This window comes from Schistocerca cancellata, chromosome 9 (assembly GCF_023864275.1).
Source record: "Schistocerca cancellata isolate TAMUIC-IGC-003103 chromosome 9, iqSchCanc2.1, whole genome shotgun sequence".
NCBI classification, from domain to species: Eukaryota; Metazoa; Arthropoda; class Insecta; order Orthoptera; family Acrididae; genus Schistocerca; species Schistocerca cancellata.
The window spans coordinates 203,914,952-203,940,965 of record NC_064634.1 but is presented as its reverse complement, the minus strand read 5'-3'; positions in this window follow the sequence as shown (position 1 = coordinate 203,940,965).

Sequence of the window (26,014 nt, the reverse complement as noted above, 5' to 3'; positions counted from 1 at the left end):
GAACTGTGTAAAACACAGATTTCAAATGAACACAGATTTTGAGCTGTTGGACTGGCCTATCAAAGGTACTGACCTCAGTATCATACAGCACGTACAGGCAGAGATGGAGAAAATTATTAGATGTAAAAGACCAGCACCTTCAACCAAAAAGCGCTTTCCGAAGCACCACATGACGTATGGGGAGGGTTGTCGCAGAGTAACAGATACTTGCAGGAACTTGTTGCCTCTATTTCCCGCCAGCTAAATTCCGTTGCAGAGGAGGAAGGGAACTAGACACGGTATTAAATTATTGTACTGTTGGGGATAAATTTTTTTGTAATAAACGAATGTTTTGTCTTCCCTCGAAGAAGAGGAAAAAAATTCATTTGCCCTACTTTTTTCTTTTTTAAAAAAAGTGGAATAGGTTATACATAAAAACGAGGTTTTCTGTTTCACTCTTTCCATTCGTTCAATAGACTCTTGATTTTAACTATCATACGACCATTGAATTCTTTTTTTTCACATTATGCATGACGTCAATGCCTATGAAGGCATCGAAGAGAAAATATTTTTACGTCGAGAAAAAGTACCACATTATCTGTGCTCACTTTATTTGCTTGCAGGCAGGACGCCAATACTGAACAAACCACAAAGTAGATATTTTCTTTTAATACCAAGCATGAATGATGATACATAAAAAGAAAAACTGATGGAAGACGGGCTGCATAGATGTAAAGTCGAGTGTTGGAGTCCACTACATCATCAGTGAAATACTTATGAATACTTTAGAACTATGAATACTTAATAACTCTCGTTGTCATCCTAAGCTAATATCTCTTCCCACGAATTAAAATTAATGGAAGCAACGGGATTCGAATCCTCCATTTGCAGATTAGAAACTGGCCTCATTAACAAATGCACCTTTCTGTCAGTCACACGCCGGCCGAAGTGGCCGTGCGGTTCTAGGCGCTGCAGTCTGGAACCGCGAGACCGCTACGGTCGCAGGTTCGAATCCTGCCTCGGTCGTGGATGTGTGTGATGTCCTTAGTTAGTTAGGTTTAACTAGTTCTAAGTTCTAGGGGACTAATGACCTCAGACGTTGAGTCCCATAGTGTTCAGAGCCATTTGTCAGTCACACACCAACACTTACCGAATGCTATGATATGTTTGGTGATGTCACAGTTTCATTGTGAACAGGACATGCTATACCGAGCGAAAGCCGTGCACTGAGTCTTCAACAGAAACGTGGACACTCCATCTGACTTCGAATTCCGTGAGCGGAGTTATGTAGAACATAAACTAACTGAAAGAGACACACTAGGTATTCGTCTAGGTTTTATCAGATCTGATTGTTTTGCAGGTGCCGTGTGTGGGAGAGTGTGAGAACTTAATACCTGATAACGCAAATGTCAGAAAAATTCGACACAGAGTTGGCAAAGCTATTCATGTGGCAATTTCTCGTGAGAAAATAGCTTTTGAATCTTTGAAGCATACGTTCTGTCACTATGGTTGAAATGTATCAGAAAACATATTTAAATTATACACTTGCCGGACCTATTTTATGACGGAAGTCTGAGGTAAAAAGCTGTTCGATTCCCTCAGTTGTGAAATGATTCAAGTATATCACACAGTAATCAAAATGTATAGTTCTAAGAAAAATGCATATCTTCTGATGCAGATACAAAAAGAGAGCTATGAAAAAGTTTGCAATTGTGTTTCTCAATGAGTTTTCACCTCCAGATTTACATGAATATATTTATTGCTTTCATAACGTTTGTCTCGGGTGACTAGTCCCTAAATGACAATAAATACACAATTTGCTGTTATTAATGGTCCCTTTGAACCTTTTCTGTATCTTACTTGTGAAGTAACTCAGTATTTCCAAAAGAGAGACTTCTGCTCGCTCCTACAATGTACTGAATAAAAGTTGTGAATGGATTATAATGTATAGCTTGTCCTATGATTTAGACACTGAATCTCGTTCTGTCCGTTTGCAGATCGAATAAAGAAAACTAGAAAACGACTTAGAAACCGCAATGTCTCTCCAGCGAGATCCGCACAGCCCTCTATATCAAATAGCCCATTGGAAATAGAGCATGTTACCGCTAAGACAACATGATACTATTTCGTAACTTAGATTGCTCAGAAGGTGACACTAGAGAGCAGTCATAGTTTAGGTTCCAAACGTCAAATCTGAGTCCAGATAACGTAATTTAGTTACTGTCACGTCTTAAATTGAAGTCCTTCAGAATATATCATCAACATGACCACGAACAACAGTATTCGACGAATTTCGAGTCATTCTCTTAAGGCTGCCAATATTCTCTGCTGCCACTCAGAAAGTCTGGCCATATCTACGATCTGGCATCACTGTGCAGTGCGGAAATGCATGAAAGATGTTGTGTCAGTATTCTTGAACATTTCTGAAGACATATCTGCTTGTTGTCCAGTGGTAAGCTTAGTGCTTTATCAACAGTCGTTTTCTAATTTGAAATTTTGTATTTATCTTGCAGTTAAGATTTGGATTTTGCGTGTCTGAAAATTATGGACGTAGCTCAAGTGTGATAAAATATAGTCCCAAGTGATAAAGGTCTAATATTTGCGACATATGTTCGCTGTGGGTTTAGTGGAGGGATGAAGGCAACAGAGGCAGCTCTGAAGCTTTGAATTGTGGTTTGGGTGATGTTTTCTGGCAATACAAGTCAGAAAAAGATTTGTTTGCTTCGAGAAGTATCTTCTTGGCATGAGTGATTTTGTACAGTCAACAAGCCCCGATAACAGACTTATGTGATGAAGTGCGTCCATTTAAGCGTCCTGCGACATCTGCATTCAATAGGTAAAGTTCAGAAGTCAGATGCAGTATTGCTAAATGCTCTGATTCAAGGCATCAAAAATTAGAGGGATGACTTTTAATCAAATTTTGCTTGCTCGTAATCAATTGGCTCACTGAGAATTACAATTCGGTATTCCTACTGGTGACTAGTTATAATGTTTATATTAACTTCTTAAGAGTAATTAATGGCTGAGCCTTAACAAAAGGCATGTACTCGAGCAAAGGGAAGCGTAACACACTATTTTGCCTCTGGTGTCTAAAAGTGGATGTTGTACGTTACAGAGATCTTCGCAACAAAGTACAGGGTGATTCAAAAAGAATACCACAACTTTAAAAATGTGTATTTAATGAAGGAAACATAATATAACCTTCTGTTATACATCATTACAAAGAGTATTTAAAAAGGTTTTTTTTCACTCAAAAACAAGTTCAGAGATGTTCAATATGGCCCCCTCCAGACACTCGAGCAATATCAACCCGATACTCCAACTCGTTCCTCACTCTCTGTAGCATGTCAGGCGTAACAGTTTGGATAGCTGCTGTTATTTATCGTTTCAAATCATCAATGGTGGCTGGGAGAGGTGGCCGAAACACCATATCCTTAACATACCCCCATAAGAAAAAATCTCAGGGGGTAAGATCAGGGCTTCTTGGAGGCCAGTGATGAAGTGCTCTGTCACGGGCTGCCTGGCGGCCGATCCATCGCCTCGGGTAGTTGACGTTCAGGTAGTTACGGACAGATAAGTGCCAATGTGGTGCCGCTCCATCCTGCTGAAATATGAATTGTTGTGCTTCTTGTTCGAGCTGAGGGAACAGCCAATTCTCTAACATCTCTAGATACTGTAGTCCAGTTACAGTAGCACCTTCGAAGAAAAAGGGACCAAAAACTTTATTGGCTGAAATGGCACAGAAAACGTTCACCTTAGGCGAATCACGTCCATACTGAGTTGTTTCCCGCGGATTCTCAGTGCCCCGTATACAGACATTGTGACGGTTGACTTTCCCGTTTGTGTGGAAAGTTGCTTCATCACTAAACACAATCTTTGAAACGAAAGATTCATCTGTTTCCATTTGAGCAAGGATAAAATCACAGAAATCGATTCTTTTAATCTTATCAGCTGCAGACAGTGCTTGAACCAATTTCAGACGATAAGGTTTCATAACTAACCTTTTTCGTAGGACTCTCCATACAGTTGATTGTGGAATTTGCAGCTCTCTGCTAGCTCTACGAGTCGATTTTCCTGGGCTGCGAACAAATGCTTGCTGGATGCGTGCTACATTTTCATCACTCGTTCTCGGCCGTCCAGAACTTTTCCCTTTGCACAAACACCCAATCTCTGTAAACTGTTTATACCAACGTTTAATACACCACCTATCAGGAGGTTTAACACCATACTTCGTTCGAAATGCACGCTGAACAACTGTCGTCGATTCACTTCTGCCGTACTCAATAACACAAAAAGCTTTCTGTTGAGCGGTCGTCATCTTAGCATCAACTGACGCTGACGCCTAGTCAACAGCGCCTCAAGCGAACAAATGTACAACTAAATGAAACTTTATAGCTCCCTTAATTCGCCGACAGATAGTGCTTAGCTCTGCCTTTTGTCGTTGCAGAGTTTTAAATTCCTAAAGTTGTGGTATTCTTTTTGAATCACCCTGTATATATCGCAGCTCTTATTTTTAGCCAACAACTGAGATACGTGTTAGTTGCAGTGTATTATAAACGACCTACAAAACTTCGTCATGTGTTGATATTACCCAATAATACCTTTTGCTGATTTCACTAACAAACTGTCCGGGAGTGTGAACATTCACTCCTCACAAGCTTATTCTTCTGATCTTAGACCCTCCAATGTTTACGATACAAGCTCATTATCGAAAAACATTCATCTCTAGACGACTATGCACTTCACACCTGGTTTGACGACATCACTAACTCCGATCCAGTAGGTTTCTACCAGCGTGGAATCAAATTATCTGAGCATTTTCAGACAGTTTTTGACAATACGAAAGGATGTACTGTTGATGAAACTTCCTGGCAGATTAAAACTGTGTGCCCGACCGAGACTCGAACTCCCGACCTTTGCCTTTCGCGGGCAAGTGCTCTACCATCTGAGCTACCGAAGCACTACTCACGCCCGGTCCTCACAGCCTTACTTCTGCCTGTATCTCGTCTCCTACCTTCCAAACTTTACAGAAGCTCTCCTGCGAACCTTGCAGAACTAAAGTTTGGAAGGTAGGAGACGAGATACTGGCAGAAGTAAGGCTGTGAGGACCGGGCGTGAGTCGTGCTTCGGTAGCTCAGATGCCGGCACGGTAGCTCAGCGTGTTCGGTCAGAGGGTTAGCTGCCCTCTGTAATAAAAAAACTGAGTTAATCGATCAACAACGAACTTAAATGGATGTCTTACGACGTCCGCCCCGAGCAGATGCAACGAATGAAACCGAACAAAATGAGATTAAAAAAAAAAAAAAAAAAAGATGGTAGAGCACTTGCCCGCGAAAGGCAAAGGTCCCGAGTTCGAGTCTCGGTCGGGCACACAGTTTTAATCTGCCAGGAAGTTTCATATCTGCGCACACTCCACTGCAGAGTGAAAATCTATTTCTGGAAACATCCCCCAGGCTGTGGCTAAGCCATGTCTCCGCAGTATCCTTTCTTTCAGGAGTGCTAGTTCTGCAAGGTTCGCAGGAGAGCTTCTGTAAAGCTTGGAGGGTAGGAGACACGAGATACTGGCAGAAGTAAGGCTGTGAGGACCGGGCGTGAGTTGTGCTTCGGTAGCTCAGATGGTAGAGCACATGCCCGCGAAAGGCAAAGGTCCCGAGTTCGAGTCTCGGTCGAGCACACAGTTTTAATCTGCCAGGAAGTTTCATATCAGCGCACACTCCGCTGCAGAGTGAAAATCTCATTCATGTACTGTTGATGATTAATTTCCCTCTGATGTTTACTGTTGTGTTCAATAATATAATGTATAACGCTATTAAAATATGCTCTGTTCTAATTCAAACGAAATTCAGATTGCCACGATATCTTTACTATGAAAGTCTATTTTAATAAAGCATATGTCAACACTATTTAGTAAGATATTACTCATTCTGGACTTTGAAACTGTCCTGTGTCACAATGGAATAGTTTGGAAATGAGACATTTCATAAATAAAATTTCCTTATTGATTTTCGATCTGACTGCTTAAACTCTGTCAAGAAACATCTAAAATAGTATCATTCAGCGAGACTGGGAATGTTAAGCCCGCACTTTACAGGTGACCACATTAACTCGCAGCTAGCGGAATGCTGTAGGATTGTGTTCTCCCTTATTGCTCCAGTGCTGACAAGGACAGATCAGCTCGAAACGTAAAAGACGAGATTAGTTCTAACTTCCAAGTTGAATGACTTTCGTGGACTCAAAATCATAAACTAGTAACTTTATTTCATACCTTGTGTGTGAAAATCTCACAGATTATTTAGCACAAGTGATATGAATATATGAAGTGAATTTTGTAGGGTTTCTGTAACTGGATTTAAGAACACTGTCGTGACTACCAATACTCAGATGTGCGAACTGGAATGTAAACAACACAAATCATTAACTGCCACAATTATTTGCGTTTTTCTGTCCTAAGTGTACTGAAATGAAAATGCTCATCGCTAGAAATATTTGACATTTTTTGAACGGGCCCAGTAGTGATACAGTAAACGCTATGAGTAGGTAGCACATCTTTTTTATAATAAAAGACTTGGAAAATATTTTTCTTGAGATCGATGTCAGTGGCAAAAAATGGTTCAAATGGCTCTGAGCACTATGGGACTTAGCTACTGTGGGCATCAGTCCCCTAGAACTTAGAACTACTTAAACCTAACTAACGTAAGGACATCACACACATCCATACCCAAGGCAGGATTCGAACCTGCGACCGTAGCAGTTCCGCGGTTCCGGATGTCAGTGGCACTATCCATGAAAGTCAGGCACACAAACGAAGAACAAAAACACAGCATCGACTGCAGAATATAACATCCACAGGGAGACGTCGCAAGCTAGGAACAGCATGTCGTTCCAAAGCAATGAAGGAACCATACTAAATGACAGAAAATGCAGGCTCAAAATTCCGTTGAAAATTAAACTACTGAATATATGAAGAGCAATATCGATTCCAGATTCTGCTAACGAGAAAGGAGAAGCGGGTGGTATCAGAAAGTGAAACAAGGAACAGAAATCGAAGACGGTAATGTCTACAAATAGTCACCCTTGAGTAAATCTGTCATTCAGGTCCATAAATACTAAAAAAGATACGCGTATCGTCTATTCCTTTATGATTAAAATGTATCAACTTCTGATGCTTTGTCAATAAAATCGAAAAACACCTATGTTGAAGAGTTTCTCAACGTGAAGTATGCTTAGGCCAGAAAGAACCCGACATACCAACAGGTTCACCAAGCTGAGCTTAATGCTGAGATTCTATGCATCATTTGCACAGAGTGTTATTAATGTAGCCATCACGTTTTAATATTAACGACGCCATTGCGCTACCACAAGAATAATATGAGAATTATCAAGTTCTATTGCTGTGGCACAGGGGCAGGGGGGGGGGGGGGGGAGGGCAGATGGTTCTAGGATTTGCCGAGACTGCCCATATGCTTCTGAATCATAACACCATACTACTACTCCATGAGATTATAAGATTATAGGCCATGCTTCATTTCTAACTGTGAAAGAATTGCTCAACAGTGGGTGAATAGCATCAACACCACTAAGCCTTCGCTATACACACAGCACAGTCGCAGTATATGCCAGTTAATCGCTTCAAAATGCTCTATGCTTGCATCTTTCTACCAACGATTTAATTTCTATCGCAGGACTGCCATCCTGTTACCGAGATGATAAACAAGTGATATAGTCTACTACACCACCGTTCACGCCCACTCCCTCCTTCCACTCGGCAGAACGACTCTGGATATCTCATAAATTATGACACCGAAAGCAAATTTGTACCTAAACGAACTAGCTTCTTATCAGCTAGGTATTCAGCCATTGCTCTGAACAGGAACATTGAAGGTAAATACGAATATTCCGTATGGCGATTAGCTAATGTTTCCATTTTTCCAGGCCCATTATTCGAAAAAATGTGGAAATAAGCGACAGAGAATCACCTAGGAATTAATAAACAACAGTCAGTGAACTTATACGTACACCATAAATCATCCGGCGATTTTGAAAAACTACTTTGTGATTTTCACAACATTGCAGTATAAAATTAAGGGTTTCATAGGAATCTGTTACTTAAATTCATTGAGAACTTTTATCAGGTAAGGTAGAGGTGGAGCAATAAGTCTGACTTTAAATAAACTGTATAATATACCCTCTTAACCATTTATTTTTGAAATCGGAGTTTACAGAATTACGTGCACAGAATGTCCGACTGAATATATCGGACAGACGGGGAGGTTATTTATTATTAGATTCAGCGAACTCTTGCTAATGAGAAAAGAGCAAATTCAAAAAAAATTCCCCCTTCGCTGAGTATCTTAAACCCTCTGCCCAGCAGTCCCCTAGTTAGGAAAATCTCACAATCCTACACGTAGAAAATAAAGGGCGAAAATTAAATTTTCTTGATGGATTCGGAATTTCGAAACATATTCGCTTCAAATCTCCGAGGCTTTTAAACGAACAGTTAGTGTCAAAAAGTCAGGCGTTTTTTGATGCTATGGTGCGCGTCTGCAAATTAGCTTATGTATTTATATTAGTTAAGACGCTGAGCGCTGTTCCCGAGTGTTTGCACATAGCTTTCCATAGCTATAAGTTGCAGTGTCGCCACCTGGCGAGCTTCCCGGTACTACGACAGTTTGGGCCTTAGTTGTCGTCTAGCCAGACCAGTGCTCGCATGTAAACCTGTGCGTATATGACAGATGTAAACACGTCCTGTTTTGTGTTTAAGGGGCGCCGCCTCCATATGGTGAGTCAAATAATGTCTCTGCTTTAGCTGTTTCGGCATGCAGACAGTTTCCTTTCTTCGTTGTATAAAGACATAGGTTATACATTTTAACAGTGTTGCCGTCCTTCCCCAGATGATTTTTTATACTGCTGGCAGAACCTGTATTTTTAAAAAGTTACTTTTGATCTTACATTATGTGTCCCCACATTACTGTAAACCCTCACAAGGAAGGCTTTTGCCTGCTTCTGTTTTATGGCTATTGCTAATAATGTCGTCTTCGACGTAATGTCGTTCTTGTTTTAGGTACAAATTACTACCAGCGGCATTGTTCTGTATTTTAGCGTTATACACGCGCTTGGTCCATTCTTTCCTGTGTGTAATTTTATGCGTTTGATTCATCATTTCATGAGATGATTATTTACCCATAGTTCGGTAAGTGTTAAATTTTTGTTTCGCACTACGGGAGGTAGTATACTCTTTAGCTACCAACCCCCCCCCCCCCAACCCTCCTTCCCAACACAATTTAGGACCTGTAACTTTTGTGTTGTAGGGTTAAAGAATTTTTACGTGGTTTGTTGTTTTAGAAATTTTGTATATGGCCATAATATTTGTACTGTGTTTTAATTTTCATAGACTGTCTGAAGATGCATTTCAATACAGGTGAAACGTATCACAAAGGAAGAACTAAGAAATCCGTAGCCTATGGTTACAGTTCCAGCAGTACTAATCTACTGAGGAATCAAGAATGTGAACATTCTCTTATTGGTCTAATGCAGACTAAGGCAGAGAGAAGCAGTTTCATTACTTAAATTTTATTTAACGTATTACAACGTATTTTAACCATGTTTTCCTCAACATCAGGTGCTGATGCATACAGTAAACTGTTACATAAAGATAAATTACCTTAATCTAACTTAACATAGAAACGTTTCGTTCACTGTTCGCTGCTGGAAAGGCTACTGGAGTATATGGTGGGAGGGGGCGTAAGTGGATGGCCAGAAATCAACGCCCAGTGGTGCCTTTGCTGGTATGGACCTGTGTGTAGTTTTGACTGACGCCACAGCCTGTGTGAGAAACAGATAATTTTGAAACAGTTGAAGTACTGAGCTATGATGTGATTCACTATTTGTGTCAGTTGTTCACTTACAATTCAGGCTTCCCAAACTTCATATCCTTTTTTGGTGCTTTGGAGCAGCTGTGTTGTAACATTACGCCTTTGAACTGCTTAATCTGACACTGATTTGGACGTAATTATTCCACAGAATCCTGGTTCCTAAACTTAGAAAGCCTGGAAACAATTGATGAAGAAAGTAGCATGTTTCCCACTAAGCAACTGACGAGACATTGCAATTTTCTCGTTGAATAACCTTCTTGCAGCCCAAATCCTAGTTTCCAACCTATGTTACGTACTACACACGAATTTTTCAGAAAATTTTATCAAAACTGCAAGTAAATATCTAGTAAACTGAGTAGAATAATCCAATTCCCGTCCAAGTCCCATAGTGCTCAGAGCCATTTTGAACCATTTGAGAAAATACAAGTGAGTTTCAAACATTTGTTTTAAGACTGTGTAATTTCCTGAACAATTCCTGTGTAATAGGAAACATGTGTTGGAAATGTTAAGTTTTGGACTGCAAGAAGGTTATTTAATAAGAAAATTACAATGTCTTTCGTCAGTTAGTTGTTCGAAAACATGCTTCTTTCTCCATTACTTGTTGCTTCGCTTGCTAAGTTTAGGAACCAGGATTCTGTGGGATAATTACATCCAAATCAGTGTCAGATTCAGTAGTGCAACAGTGTAACGTTACAAAAAGCTCCTATAGAGAGCCAAAAAAGCAAAAAAAGTTCGGGAGGCCTCAATCGTAAATGAACGACTCTCATACAAAAGTGGATTACACGGTAATCGAGCACTGTTTCCCACATAGGCAATGGTGTCAGTCACAATGATAAACAGCTCCACGCCAGCAAAGGCACCACTGGACGCTGATTTCCGTCCGCTCACTGACACCTCCTCCCATCTAATACTCAAATAGGCATTCCAGTAGCGAAGAGTCTACGAAGCGGTTCAATGTTAATTTAGATTAAAGTAATTTATCTAACAGTTTTCTATATGCATAAGCACCTCATGAGCAAAACATGATTGAAATGCGTTGCAATGCGTTAAATTAGACCTGACATAAAGAAACTGCTTCTCTGCCGTAGTCTGTATTACACGAATGAGAGCTGTTAAGCCTAGATTCCTCAGTAGCTTAGTGCTAGTAAAACTGTAGTCCTAGGCTTAGATCCCGCTGCAGTGGCATAGTTCGGCGTTATGACTCAGAAGCATATGGATAGTTTCTGCAAATTCTAGACCCGTCTGCCCAACTGTGCCGCCGCAATAAAAATCGATAATTCTCAGCTTACTGTTGTGGTATCCCAAAAGTGTCTTTAATATTATAACGTTATATTCTTTTTATTAGAAGTGTAACTGAATCTTTGCAACACTGTGACCGACGAGTTACTTCCTGGATGACAGAGAAATAGATTATAAAATTCGCTTATATATTCTTATTATTTCTGTTAAATAATCTGTAATTTTCACACAAGGTGTGAAATAGTTATGTTTATAATTTTGAGTCCACGAAAGTCAATCGACGTGGAAATTTCCATTAATCTCGTTTTTATTGTTGCGATCTTGTCTGCCATAGCCGGCACTGGAGCAATAAGGGTGTAGGCTGTTTATGTTTTCTTTATGTAAGTAGGCTGTTTATGTTTTCTTATTGGCAACGTTACGTAGCGCTCTGTATGAAAATCACTGGCTGTACTGTGTGCAGTCTGTGGCTAGTTTGCATTGTTGTCTGCCATTGTAGTGTTGGGCAGCGGCAGCTGGATGTGAACAGCACGTAGCGTTGCGCAGTTGGAGGTGAGCCGCCAGCAGTGGTGGATGTGGGAAATGAGATGGCGGATTTTTGAGTACAGAATGGATGTCATGAACTGCTATATATATTATGACTATTAAGGTAAATACATTGTTTGTTCTCTATTAAAATCTTTCATTTGCTAACTATCCCTATCAGTAGTTAGTGCCTTCCGTAGTTTGAATCTTTTATTTAGCTGGCAGTAGTGGCGCTCGCTGTATTGCAGTAGTTCGAGTAACGAAGATTTTTGTGAGGTAAGTGATTTGTGAAAGGTATAGGTTAATGTTAGTCAGGGCCACTCTTTTGTAGGGATTTTTGAAAGTCAGATTGCGTTGCGCTAAAAATATTGTGTCAGTTTAAGCACAGTCATGTATAATTGTGCTAAGGGGACGTTTCAAGGGTGAACACAACCCTACAGCATTCCGATAGCTGTGAGGCAACTTTGTAACGCCGCTTCCTTTGGACGCAAAACTGAAAATGTAAAATAGTACCCAAAACCCAATCAAAGTCCCAAAATCCAAGATCCAAATTTCAAGCCCCGCTGGAATAGCATCACTTGAATAGTAGCAAGTATATTGAAAGGAAATCCAGTGTAAGGCGACTTAATGTTTTGAAAAGGGAAAGAAAGGAAATAGAATCCATTAGTTTCAAATTAAAATAATAGACCGCGAAGTAGTGTACTTACAGATTACGGAATAGAACGAGTGAACTCAAAGAATACTCTTCGTGAGTACTCTTTGAAGACACTGCGTAATACAGAAAAAAATGTAATACATTGTTAATGGGCTGCTAGCGCTTGTTGGATCATGTCATATCTCAACGTATGCTCTTGTACGTAGGCGCGACGAGATTGATTTTTTACATTTTTTGAAATTTTGCGATGTGCTAGGAATCATTGAACTTCAATTAAGTAGATCAGCAACTTGAGTATATCACTACGTAAAGTCAAGAGAGGAAAATATCCGTACTTTTCTTAAATTGATTATCATACAGGGAAGACCGAACTTCACCCCAAATTAATAGACCGTTAGCAATTTACCGACATGGGAAGTGAACATTGGTATTGAATTGTGAGAAAGTACTGAAGTTTTGTTAAAGTAGCAAATGAAATCCAGATCTTGTTACAAACTCTTTGATTGAAACTTAGGTAACTAATTCCCCCCAGCTTAGGGAAAAGTTACTTCCTTAATACAATGACAGGACGTGAATAGTATAGAATAAACCAGCATAAAGTGGATTTACTGTGTGACATTTCTTTCAACTCATATAATACTGTTCATGAAATATTTATTTGTGCGACGACATAGATTAATAACAGAGCGCAGCACGCATGAATATTCTTTGCCGCGTTAGACAGTTACTGTACCGATTAGAACTATTAAGTTTACGTAAACTGAAAATTTAGGGGAAAAACTATTGCCGTACATCGACTGTAGCCATAATTAGTACAAGGATAGCCACTGGTGTGCAACTACGGGTAGCTGTGCTCGTACACGTCGGGGAGCATATAATTATTTGAACTGGTCGGTATCATTAATACGCACTTGGCTTGAATACAGTGCAGCAGGACAGAATTTTTTATGTACTGTTCCTCATAAGACAATATTACCGCTAGTTAGTCGGAGCACGAATTTCAGCAACGAACATTACCAATGTATCTTAAGAGGGGCAGTTACAACCTGTAAACTGAGGGCTGCTTTGGGTTTCAGTTCCAGTCTCGCTGAAGGATACGTTTTTAGCTGTTTCGTTGTAGTACATACAAGCAATCAGATCGATGACCAATAATGAATTTTTAGTTTATGTCGCATTCCATATTATTTCATTGTGACACAGGACAGCAAGTAAAGACAGTATCAAAGTCCAGAATGAGTAATTTCCCACTAATTCACGCTGATATAGGCACACTCCGGTTACAGATACTTTTTTTTATTAAAGTAGATAAGGATATCTGAATTTCATTTCAATTAGTATAGTGCATATAGTGTTGATCATTATTTTATTGAACATAATGGTAAACATCAGAGAGACATTAATCAACTACAGTATATTCTCTCGCATTACCCAAAACTGTCTGACAATGCTCAGTTGGTTTACCAATTCCACGGCTGTAGACATTTTCTGGATCTGAGTTAGACATTGTCAAACTAGGTCTGAAGTGCATTTTCGTCCAGAGAGGAATTTACTTTACTGGTTTTCGATAATGAGCAAAGGTAAACATTTGAAAGCATAGGATCAGGATAGTATGTGGCGGATGACTTTTTCAAATTTTGTTAGTGAAATCGGTAGTGCATTACCATGTAATATCAGTACCTCATGAAGTTTTGTATGTAATTTTTCTTACACTGCGACCGACACGTGTTCTAGTTGTTGGCAAAAAATAGCAACTGTGATATACACTCTGCTGGGAAGGTTTTCGTATGCACATTATCATTTTTAAGCCACCAGAGGCAGAATATTATGTTCACTCTGCCCTTAGCTCGAGACCATGTCTTTTGTTACGGCTCAGCCATTAATTCTTCTTAAGAAGTTAATATAAAGACATCATAACAAGTCACCAGTAGGAATACTGCATTGGAATTCTCAATGAGCCAACTGGTGACGATCAAGCAAAAATTAAGTGAACCCACTAATTTTTGTTGCTTTACCTCAGAGCATTCAGTACTTCTACCTCAAATTTCTGAGCATTGCCTATTGAATGCAAATTTCGCTTAAAATGTCGCACTTCATCACACATGTCTGTTATCGGGGCTTGCGGAATGTACAAAATCATTCTTGCTAGAACGATCTTTATCGAAGCAAAAAATCTTTTTCTGGCTTGTACTGCCGAAAAGCACTCTCACCAACCACAATACAAAGGTTCAAAGCTGCCTCTGCTGCCTTCAGCCTTCTACTAAACCCACAGCGAGCAATATCTCGCACACATTTTTCCACTTGAGACCGTATTTAATCACATCGTTACTAAGATTGACATGCAAAATCCAAATTTTAACTGCAAGATAAATACTCGTACAACGACTTCAAACAGGAAAATGACCATTCATAAATACACCCATAGCTCAGAGCAACGTTTACCTGGTCGGAGATGTCTAATGTTGGTTGCTGAGGAAAGAGGATAATTTCGAAGGTAAACTGTTCTGATTTTGACGTATGTTCCTGGAACTTTTTGCTATTACACGAGAATTAGGAAATGAAATGAATTGTTTGAGTTTGTCAGGATGAAACTTTAGCAGATATTCGCTATGCTACTTAAATAAATTACGGAATGGAATGCACTCGAACACGTGACTTTGTTTCCAGAGCACGAAGCTTACTACTAGACCCCGAACAGATACTTCTCTATAACAGGTCAAGAAAATTGACACAACACTCTCCATACACCTCCACATCCTACAGTGTTGCTATGATGTGCATATGCCAGGACTTAGAATTTAAATAGGCTCCCAGGAATACTGGCCATCAATTGCATAAACTTTGTCCCTGCGGCGGCCGGCCACCAGCCAGGTTTTATGTATAATACTGTACTTTATTGCGATCTCGATGAAATATTCTGAATGGCTTCCATTTACGATGTGACACAGACTAAATAAAATTGAATGCTATAATCTAGACTTGCCGTTTGGTACCTAAGCTACGATTTCTCTGTCACGTTGTGAGTAATCTACAGTAGGAAACAGTATCATGTTGGCTTAGCAGCAACATGCTAGATTCAAATGCGCTGGTTCACATACAAGGGAGTTAAGATCTAGATGGAGGAACACTGTGGTTTGTACGCCGTTTTCTAGATTTCTTTATTCGATCTGCAGACGGTCAGAACGAAATTCAGTGTCTGAATCATAGGACAAGCTATGCATTATAATCCAGCTCACAACTTCTATTCAGTACATTGTAGGAGTGAGCAGAAGTCTCTCTTTTGGAAATTCTGAGTTACTTCACAAGTCAGGTTCAGAAAAGGTTCAAAGGGACATTAATAACACTAATTTGTGTATTGTTGGTCATTTAGGGAATAGCCATGCGAGACAAACGTTATGGAACCAGTGAAGATACGTAAATCTGCAGGTGAAAAACAGATTGAGAAGCACAACTGCGTAGTTTTTCATAGCTCTCTTTTTGTATCTGCATCAGAAGAGATGCATTTTCCTTAGAAATATACATTTTGATTACTGTGTGATATACTTGCATCATTGCACAACTGTGAAGGAAACAGCTTTTTTCATTACATCACACATGCGTCATAAAATAGGTACGGCAAGTGCATAATTCAAATATATTTTCTGGTACATTTCAACCATAGTGATAGGATACATGATTCAAAGATTCAAAAACTATTTTCTCATGAACAATTGCCACATGAGTAGCTTTGCCATCTCTGTGTCGAATTTTTCTGACACTTGCTTTATCAGCTACTACGTTCTCACACTCTCCCACACACGGCATCTCCAAAACAATCAGATCTGATAAAACCTAGGCGAATACCTAGTACATCACTTTGTTAGTTCATGGAATACAAAGTCATATGGAGTGTCTGCATTACTGTCGAAGACGCGGTAAACAGCTTTCACTCGGTATATCATTTCCTTTTCACGGAGAAACTGCGACATCACAAAACTTATCATTCCATTTCGTGAGTTTTGGTGTGTGATTGATGGAAAGATGCATGGGTTAATTCGGCCAGTTCCTAATCTGTAAATGGAGGATTCTAATCATGTCACTTTCACGAATTTTAGTTCGTAGGATGAGATATTAGATTAAGAAGACAGCGAGAATTATTACGTATTGAAATGTTAAAGGATTCGTAAGTATATAAATAAGGATGTAGTGGACTCAAAAGGTCGATTATACGTCCACATCGCTGGTCTTGCATCGCTTTTTCTCTTTATGTATAGTGATTCCTGCTTGGCATTAAAAGAAAATATCTACTTAGCGGTTTGTTCAGTACTGGCTTCCTGCCTGCAGGTAAATAAAGAGAACACACATTAATGTGGTGCTTTTTCTCGACGTAATGCCTTCGACATTGACGCCATGCATAATGTGACAAAAAAGAACTATTTTCGTGTTTCCCTCTATCTCTTTGACTAGTGGTCGCAAAATAATTTAAAATCGAGAGTCTATTGAACGACTGAAAACAGTGACAGCCTGGTTTTTATGTATAATCTATTGCTCTTTTTTACAAATAAACTCAGCGCAAATGAACTTTCCTATTCTTCAAGGGAAAACAAAATGTTCACTTGTCGTAAGCAAAATTTCCTCCCCAGCTCAATAATTTAGTACCGTATCCAGTTTCCGTTCCTCTCTACAACGGCATTTAGCCGGTGGGAAATAGAGGCAACTAATTCTCAAGTATTTCGCAGTAGTAATGATTGGAGAACGGACGGTCCACTTGCCAGAGAAAGGCGCAACCATTCGTTCGCCAAAGTGTGACAACCGTCCAGCCACACCTTTGCCTCTGATGGACGTATTTGCTGTAGAATCTCGCTTCAGTTATCGATATACTTGGACTGAGATATATGATGCATTAGAAAACACCTTCATGTCTGTAAATTCCCCCAGTGCAAAAGGGATTTGCTTCTGTACACCTGTGAAAAGTCTGATCTGGCAGCCTTATGTTGCTCCTACAGCATTTCTTCAATCAGCGAGTTTCATCTATACCTCCTTTCTCGTTCACACGACGGCGCAATGTCGTCCTGCTCAAACGTAGCTAGAGGATGTTGCTAATTTCTGTTCTACTCCTGAAGTGATCATCACTGCAGTCAAGTATACTATTGTCTTGATCCTGTGTGGTAGTCTGACGTCCAGGGCTACAACGAAAGGTGACCTGACCTTCCTTTGTCCTCCTCTTCAATCAGATGTGCAGCGCAGATTTGATTTATCCCAGAGCATGGGAAATGGCACTCATAGAGCGTCTATCTCCATAAGGCACAAGAATGCAAGCTTTTATCAAATTCCTTGAGCTGTGACATTTCGCAAGTAAGAACGCACTGACAAGGCAGGAGGAAAATAAGTGCGATACAAGGGTGAGAGCACTTCCTTTGCCTCACAAGTCACATTCCTTCCTGATTACATGCTTTAAAAACGATTTAATAAGTTAGTAACTTGTGGATATTGTTTAGAGTATCATGTAAATGTATTTTTGTCTCTGAACATCATATGTGGTTATAATAATCACATCGTTTTCAGAGATTAAAGGTGAAATTTTGATTCATGTTCCGATGTAACTCATGTCGCTCTAGCTACTGTATTTCAGTCAATTGTCTTACCTCACAGTTACACTACAGAAGTCTTCAACAGCACTTGACATATTATTCGAATTCTGATATAATTAAAATTCCCATGAGACGTTTGAGTGTCAACTTTATCTAAAATAGTAATAGAAGCTGAAGAAATGAATTATAGCTTGTGCTATGCCGGAATTTGGCTCTGGATCTCTTGTTTACTGGGCAGGTGTGCTAGCCATTATGCCATTGCAGCAGTGTAGGTAACGCAGCTGCTAGGGATGGGATTGCACTAAGTTAGTCTACACAGCTTTGTTCCCTATGCTGCTACAGTGGCGTAATGGCTAGCACACCTGCTAGATAAGCAAGGAGACCTGGGTTCAAGTCCAGACCATAGCACAAAATTCATTTATTCAGCTTTTATCATTATTCCAGTATTCGAATTGTTGTTTGAGGATAAAATCAACCGTCGTTAGTTAAATGCTTTATATTTTTTAGTGGTACCGTACCTTCAGAAGTTAAACTCTGTTTCAACTACTAATTTCCATGGCTACAGGAACGCAACCTGTGATACCTCTTACATAAACTATAAAGCAGTGCTGTCAGACAAAAAGATAGACCTGGCCCAGGCAGTGCAGACTTCGTTTTTAAATCTTCCCCCCCCCCCCCCCTGGACACATAGCTTTCTTATTTGATAAATTTGATAACATTGCTGCCTAGGATGTTTTAAGATTAAACTAAATTCCTTCACCTACGACAACGTTAAAAGTAATCTTCTTGACAGCACTAAATAGCGGTTTGTAAAGCGATTAGTGGTCGCATTTTGCCTCATTTCGCTGGGTAGAAGAGAAAAAGCTTACTGATCTGAAAACTAATCTTCCAGACGGAAAGGAAGAACGAAACGAAACCTCTCATGTTGAGAGGGTATCTGTCTTATTTCAGTCATCACAAAATAAAGTGAAAAGAAAAATGAAGTTGGCAGAAATAACTCACTCCTGGGGTCAATACGTAGTGCCAGTATCTGGGGCCTCAAATGAGCACAGCCAGTTCAGGTCAGGACCATAACAACTCGAAGACATGGCACAATTAAAGTCTGCAGTTTGTATTTGTTGCAGTTTAGTTGTAGAGTCCAGTAATTACCCTGCAATTTTTTTTTTAAAAAAAAGAGCGCAGCTAAACAGTCTTCACTACATGAGTTTACTGAAACTGATGTTCCACACTGTGAGAAAATTCTGGTTGGTGACCAAGTATAAGGCCTCTGACTCAGATGTGAGCTGTGCAGTGTTGAAGTACTTTTCTACATTGTTGAAGTGGATACTACAGTTAGAGTAAGTCCGTAGAAATGTGAGTTTGGATCACGTAGTATGAGTTTAGCGCAATGGATGACAGCTGATCTTCTGTATTATTTTCTTCCTTGTACAACATGAATTAGTTGACGTCGACCAAGTCATCTGAACAAAATGATCGTGCTATTTAACAGGAAACATTAAAATTCTCTGGTTTTGATAGTGGCATTTATTGCGTTAGCATTTTACGAGTAGCATTGTGAAATGCGATTTAATGAAGTAATGCAACGAAATTTCCAATCTACGATAATTGGAGATAACGGACATTAACTTGAAAAGCATTCGCTAGACAGGGAAAGACCTAAGTAACCGCTTGTTACGGTGCAGTGCACAGAACGCCGTAACCATTTACTGGAAACTAAACATTTATGGTGTTTTGCCAACTGCTCCTAAAAATAACCAGAAACCCTAAACGCTTCCTGCAAATCCGTGTGTAGCAGCACCATAGTAAAGAAGTTAACAGTGAAAATGGCGGCATGTTATCGAAGTCTTTCGTAACTTCATGCACGGCTATGATATTTCCGTGTCAGAAGCCTGATGATAACTAGTTAATATAGAACTTAATTTTTTTAGCCTGTCTAAATTGTAAGCTAGACTCACCTACGTTACGCCACAATCACGAATGTAGGTGGAGTGGGCTTCATTGGTCTCGTGGATTGATCCTAGTCTCTTAATTGGGAGATACTGGTTCGGTTTCCACTTCCGGCATGTACTTTAAACACACACGGACAGATCTCCTTCACGTCAACTAAAGCCAAGTGAAGACCCCCAGTTTGCACCGCAGTCCAGATTCCGTGCTACAAGCAGCTGTCTTCGCTACGACCTGGGGAAGAGCCAGTTTAAATTAGACCATAGCAGAGGCGGAAGTCGTGGCAAACAGAAACACTGCCATCAGTGAGATTCCTTACACTAAAAACTTTATTTTATTTATTGATCCTGTGGGCATTAAAGCTCGCAGGCTTATTTTATTGGATCTTGCCACTGAATATTTGGTGCTGGACTAGGATTTGAATTCGGATCTCCTCTTTTGTGGTATCTGACCTGCACAGAAAGGTACAGTTCTAGCTTTTTCGTTGTTTTCACCAAGATGTAAAACTCCTCTAGGCCTCCATGAAAGGTTTAGTCGTGGTCCAGCACAAAAATATTAGTGATTTCATTTCAAGCCCAAGCATACGCCCACTGAACTACTAATAAATAATGTTCATTTTTAATGTCTCATGTGTTGACAATAATGAAAGGTGCCGTTATTTCTAGTCACACATCTCACTACTGGTGAAAAAACAATTCGTGGACAGAAACCAGCGGTTGGCGCCGGGGCCGGGTTCGAGTCCTAATCAGGCAAAAAAATAATGTATCCTCATTTGAAATTGAAATATCACTGCAGGTGAAAAAATTTGATACGGGACATTTGATTGCATTTAGTTACGTGCTGGGTTCGAGTTTTCATCTCAAAATCATATATAGGATGTCCCAAAATAATATATTCAGTCTTTGAAACTGAACATCTCTTTAATGAAAGGGGTTAGAATTACATTTTTAGTGATGTTAGGTGCCTCATGATCCGACTTACGGTGGTAAATTTTCAAACTGGTGTCCGTCCATCGCAACACACCGCTGACGACGACTTACGACTGAGCGTCATGGCAACTTTGTTTCCAACGGAGTAACATCACAACCTTGCTCAATTTGCTCTCTAAGATCATCCAGCATGTGTGGTCTCGCAGCGTAAACTGTGTTCTTGAGAGTACCCCACAAAAAGAAGTCTAGAGGAGTTAAATCTGAAGATAGAGTGGAATACTCATCTTCCTACCCATCTGCAAGGGATGTACGATTGAGAAATCATTCATGTGAAAGTGAGGTGGCATCCCATCCGGTTGAAAGTAATAATCTCCATTTCCAGACACAACGCTAAGACCAGGAGTTAACATTTCCAAGTACGCGTCACCTGTACAGTGTTGTCAAAGCAGTACGGCCCTATTAACTATCTAGAGGACAGACCACACCAGTCTCCCTGTGGGTCCGGGTTAGAATAGACCCAAGGTATCCCTGCCTGTCGTAAGAGGCGACTAAAAGGAGTCTCTCACTTCTCGGCCCTATGTGTTCAGGCCTCATTTTATGGTTTGACCTGCCACTTTACAAATTCTGCAGAAGTGCGGGCCATATGAGGAAGGACGCCTTACGTGGTGCATGAGTTATCCGTAGTGCCCTTAGATTCGATCTCCTGAACCTCTTGTCATGACTTTGCATCTCTACCTGTAATTCAACTAGTTGGTCGAGGACAGTTTCCGGTGTATGTCATCATCTTCCATTGTCTCCTGTCCTCTTTCACCCCCCATGACAGTATTGGATTTCTCTGCGCCCAATATCCAGCATGGTAGCCAGTCCGTTGTGATGCCCCCCCCCCCCCCCCAGGGGCTCAGCATTCATTTGCTGTGTACGGGCTTGGCGACCCCGGGGTCATGAGCTGGGGACTGGTCAGCGCCGCCAGTCTCCTGTCACCGTAACCCCCGGACATGCTTCAGCGACCACCGTATGGCGCGGCGGTGGAATGTTGTGTGCTGCGGGGAATGGTAATCTTGGCTTGACCACCTGGATTGCGAGGAAGGACAACCTCTATAAAAACCCCTCAATCTTCCGGTGTGCTCCGCGCCTAAGAGATGCATGGCTGTTGGGGTGGAACAGTCGCAAGCGGGCAACCTCTGGGGCACCTGCCGCACCCCAGTTGTATAAGGCTTACTCAGGCACGCGGGGCTCTGTCTGAGCGGACCTTTAGTTCCCTAGCTGCTCGTGGGACCGCAATGGACCCTTCGACCTCTACATTTCCCCCTACCAGTGGCTTGGGTGGGCCACTGGTAGGAAAACACACCCCATCGAAGAAGTGACTTCGTGCTGCGAGTCCTCCAGCGCCTGGTGTTGATCGAGATTTATCAGACTGTCGTAACAGAGCACATGCTGATAATCAGAATGTGTTTTTGATTATTAAACGGAAGGAGGGTAGCTTTGAGATGGTTTCTCCCTTTTACATCCACAAGGGTCTTGGGGGAATTGCAGGAACACTTAAATCTGTGAAGCGACTTCGGCTGTTAGTTGAGACTTAGCGACTTCGGCTGTTAGTTGAGACTTCTAGTTCCCGTCAAGTCGCTTCTCTTCGGAAAGCAACCTGTCTCGGAGAGTACGCTATCGAGACCGAGCTCCACTCCACTCTGAACTATAGTAAGGGTGTTGTGACATGTAGGGACTTGGTGGATATCCCCACAGATGAGTTAAAGTCTGAATGGGCTGATGACGGTATTGTTGACGTGCAGCATATTATGAAACGAGTCGATGGGACCCTAGTCAAATCCGACTCGTTTATTCTCACATTCAGTTGCCCGAGACTCCCAGAGCATGTTAAAGCGGGGTTCTTACGTTTGCCAGTAAGGCCATATTTCCCCAACCCAATGCGCTGTTTTAAATGTCAGCGCTTTGGGCATACTACGTTGGGGCGCAATGGGATAGCCACTTGTGGTAAATGTGGTCAGCCTGCCCATGAAGGAGCCGATTGTTCATCGCCTGTGAAGTGCGTGAATTGCTCTGGGAGTCACCCTGTCTGGAGCCGGGTCCGCCCCATCTATCTCGAAGAACGGAAGATACAGGAGATTAAAACATCTAAGCGCATCCCCTATGGTGAGGCCAAGAAGCTCTTTAAGGCCATGCAATCTCCTGTGTTTACAACATCTTTCGCTTCCGCTCTGAAGAAACCAGTACAAATGGCCACTGTTGCTACGCAAACGGAGGTTGCTAGTGTTAGCACTAATACCTGCGATTGCCAGTGCACTTGTGCTGCTGCGGTTGTTTTGCAACCTGCGGCTCTCCCTGCAACGTCGGACAAGGCTGTGGTTGCTGACATTGGGGTACTTCCTGCCTCTCCCACTATGGCGCCTTCTGCCCAGGCGAGTAAAGCTCCACCTGTTGACAAGGCTCTGCATTCTAAGCCCTCCACGACAAAGACGCCGAAGGTGAAGGTTTTGCCACCTGAGGAGACTAGTCAGGGTCGGTCCGATGACGAGGCCATCGTACTGTCTGACATCTCCCGTGGGTCGTCATCGGAGCTGATGGACATTGATGTCCACCGGGGGCGATCTTCTCGCCCCAGGACAAAATCTCCGGCGGGTACGGGCTCTCCTCCGAAGCACAGAGGAAGGGTGAAAGTTCAGCCACCCTAATCACTGGCTCCCATATTACAGTGGAACCTGAATGGGTTCAGGACGTATGTGGCCGAATTACAACTCCTTGTACGAGAGTGCCCTTTGTGCTTATGTCTCCAAGAGACACATTTTCGGGCCACTGATGCTCCTTCTTTACGGGGCTATACCGTATATCGGAAAGATGATCTGACGGGGCAAAGGGCAAAGGGTGGTGTTGCTGTTTTTGTCCGTGACATGCACCCCTCATCTGAGCTCCCTCTCGTTAGACTTGCAAGCAGTTGCAGTTGACCTACTTGTGGGTCGGAGGCTCACAGTCTGTTCAGTTTACTTACCGCCTCAGGATGCAATAGACTCTCAGGCTCTCACAGACCTTATTAGCCAACTCCCCCGCCCATTTCTTCTGCTGGGGGACTTCAATGCTCATAATGTCTTATGGGGCTCTCCGACTACTTGCCCCAGGGGTCGCATTCTGGAAAGCCTCATGATGTCTGAAGAACTGTGCATCCTCAACTCTGGTGCTCCCACTCATTTCTGTACTGCTTCCGGGTCGTCATCGGCTATTGACCTTTCCTTTTGCTCTCCTGCACTCGCGGATTCTGCTCTGTGGGAGGTTGTTGCTGACCTCCATTCTAGTGACCACTTTCCCCTTTGGATTCGCCTCCTGGATGAGGCTGTGGCATTATCAGTGCCGCCTCAGTGGCACCTCTGCCGCGCTGACTGGACACTTTTCAGCCAACTGGCTGTTTTGGAACACCGTGCCAGCGTCCACGAATGGGTAGACCATGTTACAGCCGTGATCTCCCATGCTGCTGAATTGTCCATTCCACGGTCATCCGGTCATCCCAAGAGGCGTCCTGTCCCTTGGTGGACCACTGAGTGCCGCTCCGCCATCCGAGCCCGCCGTGCAGTTCTGCGCTGCTTCAAGTGCCGTCCCTCCGCTGACAATCTTGCGGCCTTTCGGGTGGCAAGAGCCAAAGCGCGGCGAGTGATTAAAGAGAGCAAACGACGGTCATGGAAATTGTTCTTGAACTCCATCTCCCGCACCACTAATTCTACGAAAGTATGGGAAGCCATCAGGAGGATTTCTGGGAAACGCAGCCAACTACCTGTCACGGCATTACTGCATCAGGGATGTCTCCTCACGGCGCCGAGAGACATTGCCCAGACACTGGCCATGCATTTTGCGGAATCTACCGCCACTATTAACTGTGATCCAGATTTCTGCCGCTACCGAACTGGTATCGAGAGGGGTCACTTGGACTTCCGGTCTCCAAATTCTGAACCCTACAACTGCCCCTTCACAATGTGGGAACTGGATTCGGCGCTGTCTGTGGCTCATGATACTGCGCCTGGTCATGATCAAATCCGGTACAGCATGCTGCAGCACTTGTTGCTGCCATCCAAGAAAGTTCTCCTGAGTTGTTTTAATATGATATGGTTATCCGGCACATACCCTGACTCGTGGAGGGAGGCGATTTTGATTCCTCTCCTCAAACCGGGGAAGGACCGAACGCATCCCAGCAGTTATCGAAGTATTGCTTTGACGAGCTGTGTCGGGAAGACGTTGGAACGCATGGTCAACCGTCGCCTGGTTTGGCTGCTCGAGACCAGGCAGCTCCTTAGCCCCTCTGTGTGGCTTTCGGCGATGTCGTTCCACTATCGAAAACTTGACCCTGCTTGAGGCGGCCATCCAGCAGGCCTTCCTACGTAACCAGCATTGTCTTGGTGTCTTCTTTGACATTCATAAGGCGTATGACACTACTTGGCGCCGCCATATCCTCAATCAACTCCATGAGTGGGGCTTTCGTGGCCGTCTCCCCATCTTCATTCGGTCCTTTCTTTCCCACCGCCTCTTTCGTTATAGGGTTGGTAATGTGCTATCTGATTTGTATGTGCAGGAGAATGGTGTTCCTCAGGGAAGCGTTTTAAGTGTCAACCTCTTTGCCGTCGCCATTAACAGTATCACGTCCACTATCCGGAGTCCTGTCCAATGCTCCTTGTTTGTGGACGATTTTGCTGTTTTCTGTTCTTCCTCCAATCTTGTCACTGCTAGTCGGCAGTTGCAGCTTACGATACAGCGATTAGAGGCATGGACTGCGAAGACGGGTTTTACATTTTCTGCAGACAAATGTGTGTGTGTTCATTTTAATCGTTCTCGACGTCTTTTTACCTCCCCTGAATTGCGTCTGAGGGACACCATTCTTCCTTTTAGCGACACTGTGCGGTTCCTGGGCCTCACTTTAGATTCCAAGTTGTCGTGGTTGCCTCACCTTAAAGACCTCAAGGTGCGGGCCCTGAAGGCACTGAATATTTTGAAGTGTCTGAGCCATCGGTCCTGGGGAGCAGATCGGGCGCGTCTGCTGCAGTTCTATAGGGCTTTCGTCCGATCGCGTCTTGACTATGGTTGCACCGTGTATGGGTCAGCAAGGCCTTCGTATCTAAAGATTCTTGATGCAGTACACCATGAGGGTATCAGGCTGGCCACTGGTGCCTTCCGTAACAGTCCCATCCCCAGCCTGTGTGCTGAGGCAGGGGAACCGCCGCTCGCCATCCGGCGGAAACTCCTCATGGTGCGACGGGTGTGTCAATTCCTTGCCTGTCCTACCTCCCCTGCGTACCCTACCGTTGCCCGACCGCC